Source organism: Myxocyprinus asiaticus, chromosome 50, assembly GCF_019703515.2.
Source record: "Myxocyprinus asiaticus isolate MX2 ecotype Aquarium Trade chromosome 50, UBuf_Myxa_2, whole genome shotgun sequence".
In the NCBI taxonomy this organism is placed as follows: domain Eukaryota; kingdom Metazoa; phylum Chordata; class Actinopteri; order Cypriniformes; family Catostomidae; genus Myxocyprinus; species Myxocyprinus asiaticus.
In genome coordinates this window covers 15,372,501-15,378,582 of record NC_059393.1, presented here as the reverse complement: position 1 = coordinate 15,378,582, position 6,082 = coordinate 15,372,501, and positions in this window count along the sequence as shown.

The following is a 6,082-nucleotide window of genomic DNA, read 5'->3' as shown; positions in this document are numbered from 1 at the left end:
ATTAAAACCGCCTGCCTAATATTGTGTCGGTCCCCCTCGTGCCGCCAAAACAGCGCCAACCCGCATCTCAGAATAGCATATCTGAGTTACCGTAGACTTTGTCAGTTCGAACCAGTCTGGCCATTCTCTGTTGACCTCTCTCATCAACAAGGTATTTCCATCCACTCACTGGATGTTTTTTGTTTTCGGCACCACTCTAAATAAATTCTAGAGACTGTTGTGTGTGAAAAAATCCCAGGAGATCAGCAGTTACAGAAATACTCAAACCAGCCCATCTGGCACCAACAATCATCCATGTGATTATCTAATCAGCCAATTGTGTGACAGCAGTTCGGTGCATAAAATCATGCAGATACGGGTCAGAAGCTTCAGTTAATGTTCACATCAACCATCAGAATGGGGAGAAAATGTGATGTCAGTGATTTGGACCGTGGCATGATTGTTAGTGCCAGATGGGCTGGTTTGAGTATTTCTGTAACTGCTGATCTCCTGGGATTTTCACACACAACAGTCTCTAGAATTCACTCTGAAAGGTGCCAAAAACTAAATAAATATCCAGTGATCAGCAGTTCTGTGGATGGAAATACCTTGTTGATGAGAGAGGTCAACAGAGAATGGCCAGACTGGTTCGAACTGACAACGTCTACGGTAACTCAGATAACTGCTCTGTATAATTGTGGTGAGAAGAATAGCATCTCAGAATCTATTCTGAGATGCGGGTTGGCGCTGTTTTGGCAGCACAAGGGGGACCTACACAATATTAGGCAGGTGGTTTTAATGTTGTGGCTGATCGATGTATATACACACACACCTGTATATATAAATATATATATTTATTTTTCTGTTTGGGGTTACATATGACCAGGACATTTTCTCGGCATCTTAGAGGCCAAATGAGGTTATGCAAGCAGAATGTGAGTACACTGGCGGCGATTACCCCTCCCCTCTGAAATGTGAAGGGATGTATCAGGCGGCGACTAGTCTCTCCACTATCGGTTGTTTTGCAGTGCTAAATAACTCGCTAGCCATGGCTACCTAATGAGGCACTGATGTCCTCTGGGTCTTTGAATCCTTGAAACACTATTTATAATCCACTGTTATTTACCATTTCAATGCTTTAACGCGACTGGCTATAAGCTTTATTTAAGCTTTCTCCAGTTTGTTCTGAGCAATGCGCTGAGTATGGATCCTCAAGTCCTGGCTTAGGACAAAGCCAAATGTGAATTCGATAGTTCATGATTTCTAAGAAGACTGTTTGTATTCAGGGTATAAAGTTTGATTTTTATTACTTTGAACTGAATTATGTCTTTCCCTTGTAAAAACGTTAAATGAACGTCAATTCCCCAGTGGAATCTATAGTCCACAATCCAATCTCTCCCCCCATATGCTGATTAAAAATTAATTTAGCTTGCTTTTAATGATGCACAATGCCTCCGTTTTATGTTTCACCAAAAAGTTGATTTTATTCAACTCATGCCAAGTGTTACTTTTTTGTTTTGTTTTTTTGGCCAAATTCAAAGTAATATTAAGCAATAAAGTTTACACGATTTGTCCATGAAATATTTGTCTAAGTTATAGTTACCCATAACATTATCTACAGTTGAAGTCAGAAGTTTACATACACCTTAGCCAAATACATTTAAACTTTACAATTCAAATTCAATTTCACAATTCCTGACTTTTAATCATAGAAAACATTCCCTGTCAGTTAGGATCACTACTTTATTTTAAGAATGTGTAATATCAGAATAAAAGTAGAGAGAATTATTTATTTCAGCTTTTATTTCTTTCATCACATTCCCAGTGGGTCAGAAGTTTATATACACTTTGTTAGTATTTGGTAGCATTGCCTTTAAATTGTTTAACTTGAGTAAAATGTTTTGGGTAGCCTTCCACAAGCTTCTCACAATACGTTGCTGGAATTTTGGCCCATTCCTCCAGACAGAACTGGTGTAACTGAGTCAGGTTTGTAGATCTCCTTGCTCACACACACTTTTTCAGTTCTGCCCACACATTTTCTATCGGATTGAGGTCAGGGCTTTGTGATGGCCACTCCAATCCCTTGACTTTGTTGTTCTTAAGCCATTTTGCCACAAATTTGGAGGTATGCTTGGGGTCATTGTCCATTTGGAAGACCCATTTGCGACCAAGCTTTAACTTCATGGCTGATGTCTTGAGATGTTGCTTCAATATATCCACATCATTTTCCTTCCTCATGATGCCATATATTTTGTGAAGTGCACCAGTCCCTCCTGCAGCAAAGCACCCCCACAACATGATGCTGCCACCCTCATGCTTCACGGTTGAGATGGTGTTCTTCGGCTTGCAAGCCTCACCCTTTTTCCTCCAAACATAACAATGGTCATTATGACCAAACAGTTAAATTTTTGTTTCATTAGACCAGAGGATATTTCTCCAAAAAGTAAGATCTTTATCCCCATGTGCACTTGCAAACTGTAGTCTGGCTTTTTTATGGTGGTTTTGTAGCAGTGGCATCTTCCTTGCTGTGTAGCCTTTCAGGTTATGTCAATATAGGAATCGTTTTACTGTGGAAATAGATACTTGTCTACCTGTTTACTCCAGCATCTTCACAAGGTCCTTTGCTGTTGTTCTGTGATTGATTTGCACTTTTAGCACCAAACTACATTCATCTCTAGGAGACAGAATGCATCTCCTTACTGAGCGGTATGATGGCTGCGTGGTCCCATGGTGTTCATAGTTGCGTACTATTGTTTGTACAGATGAACGTGGTACCTTCAGGCATTTGGAAATTGCTCCCAAGGATGAACCAGACTTGTGGAGGTCCAATTTTTTTTTTTTTTTTCTGAGGTCTTGGCTGATTTCTTTCCCATGATGTCAAGCAAAGAGGCACTGAGTTTGAAGGTAGACCTTCAAATACATCCAGTACACCTCCAATTCAGTACACCTCCTATCAGAAGCTAATTGGCTAATTGTCTAAAGGCTTGACATCATTTTCTGGAATTTTCCAAGCTGCTTAAAGGCACAGTTAACTTAGTGTATGTAAACTTCTGACCCACTGGAATTGTGATATAGTCAATTAAAAATGTAACAATCTGTCTATAAACAATTGTTGGAAAAATTACTTGTGTCATGCACAAAGTAGATGTCCTAAATGACTTGCCAAAACTATAGTTTGCTAATATTAAATCTGTGGAGTGGTTAAACAATTAGTTTTAATGACTTCAACCTAAATGTATGTAAACTTCTGACTTCAACTGTATTTATGTACCACAAAGCACCACTAAGTTTTGCTATGCAGTATAGTAGCAGAAACTTGTTTTACTAAGGGTCCAGGTGTGAGAAACTTTGAATTTCTTTGTAATTACACGCTGCATATTAACTTTCAACACACTGCATAGATTTTTATGTTTATTCATATCATCTGTAGATATTTTTCTTGACTACCTTGATTAAAGACCCATGTTTTTAGCTGTGGTTTAATTGGTTCAAGAGAACATCTGCTGTTTTGTTTGAATAAACCTTCAAAATATCTTGTGATGAAGTTACTTATCATACAGTATTTCCATCAGTTAGGATGTTACAAGACCCTGGGTTTGTTTTACAGCTTTGCCTGAAATAAAAAGTGTATAATAAAAGGCTCATTTAAATAATAATTGCAATTAACTCATTATTTTAACATAAAAGACTAAACTGACCATTCTTTTATATTTTAAGAGAATTCTCTATTGTTTTCTTCATGACAATGGGAAGCCTGTATTGAGTATTATCTGTCACAAAAATGTAAAAAATCTAATTTTAAAGAGGTTTCCCCAAGTATGTTTCTATTTTTTTTTTTTTTAACGTATGTTCCCGTGAGAGCCTCACTGATGTCTAGGCAAACAATTACTAAGGTTTTTATCACTTCAGAGGGATGCTACACATTTGGCAGACAAGCCATTAGTAATGGAACAAACTTTTGCCAAGAGATCCTGTATGAAAGTTCCAGTCTTGAAACGTTCAACAATGAGTCAGCATGTTCATGGTCTACTCAAGACCTCAAGCGCTATGGAGCCATCACTATGATCTCAGGCATGCAGTCGTCTCGCAGTTCCATTTGTAATGTTTGGAAACATAAACCACTGCAGTAGAAACCAGATCAATAGGAAATAAGAATGAACGTCTCTAACTTAACTAGATGACTGTGTCTGAGGCCTGCTAGACTTCTGTCTATGGTCTTTTAGCCAAAACTGTTGAGACATAACTTTATAATCATTGGACTGGAAGATACCAGCATGTCCCATGTCTTTACATGAGTCTAGAATTTTTTTATTTCTACCTCAATAACCTTAAAAAGCAATAATCGCAACATGCTAATATAGATGGAGACGTTAACTATTTATGCTTTGCTATTTACTTGAAATTATGTTCACAACATGCTAATATAGTTGGATACGTTAACTATTTATGCTCTTTTATTTACGTTAAATTGTTATGCTTCACAACATGCAAATATAGTTGGAGACATTAACTATTTACTCTGTTATTTACGTTAACTTTTTAATGCATCGCAAAATGCTAATATAGTTGGAGACGTTAACTATTTATGCTCCATTATTTACATTAAATTGTTACGCTTTTCAACATGCTAATATAGTTAGAGACGTTAACTATTTACACTTTGTTAATTACGTTAACTTATGCATCACAACATGCTAATATAGTTGGAGATGTAAACTATTTATGTTCCTTTATTTACGTTAAATTGTAACTTGTCGCAGCATCGTACTATAGTTGGAGACATGCTCTGTTATTTACGTTAAATTGTAACGCGTTACAATATGGTAATATAGTTGGAGACGATAACTATTTATGCTTTGTTATTTACATTAACTTGTTACGTTTTGCAACTACTAATCTAGTTGGACACATGAACTATTTTCACTTTGTTATTTATATTAACTTCTTACGGATAGCAACATGGTAATACAGTTGCAGACATTAAAGGTGCACTCAGTAATGTATTCCTCATTTAAAAAGTTTTACTTCTAAAGACATTAATAGAAATTTTGAAATGTATGTTTAAAATCATGACCACTTGTGAGATGAAGAGTTCAGTCATTTGACACTTTAACACTGTCCGCCATGCTTGCTATACATTTCTGCAAGTTAAATGTTTTAATTCTATTATTATAATTACTGCTATCTTATCGTATTTCAGTAACCTTCAAAAACCTCTTTTATTCTACATGGAGCAGGGGCGCCTCATGGGGCAGCCATGTTAACATCTCATGACCAGCTGAATACTACTCACTTAATCTCAGTAACTGTCCTGTTATTGGATACTTTCTTTCATGGATTAAATTAATCCTGGTTTACTGTGCATAGTGAATCGCATTGGTAACTTAAAACTACTGTTTGAATGATGCAGCATCCAGGCCACAAAGTATCAGTGTAAGCCATACTTCAAAAACTACTGAGTGCACCTTTAACTATTTATGCTTTGTTATTACATTCACTTTTTACACTTCACAACATGCTATTATAGTTGGAGGCATTCATTATTTAAGCTTTAAGTTAACTTGTAATGCTTTGCAATGTGCTAATACAGCTGGTGACATGAACTTATGCTTCATAACTACAAATACAGTTTGAGACGTTAACTATATACAGTATACTTCATTATTTACATTAACTTGTTACGCTTGGCAAAATGCTAATATTTTTGGAGGCGTTAACCATTTACTCTTCATTTTTTTTACATTAATTTGCTACACTTCACAACTACTAACAGTTCATGTTTAATTGTAACAAAATTCTTAACAAATATAAATATATACTAAAAATCACAAACAATTCTTTTGCGAAGTTATATAGCTCTTGAGCCTAACTGTAGGCTAACAACTGTTGCCTATAGCAACTTGGCATGTTAATGATATAGTATCAATTTAATGGGATCACAGGTGTTTATACTAGCAACAAATGTTTTTTTTTTTTTTTTTTTTACAAAGGCTTTAAACATGGCTCATCCAATCAGAGTTATAACTACTCATTTTATAAAAACATATTCTACATGCACTCATCAGTTTAGATGATAACATTTTGATGATGACAGAATGATTTC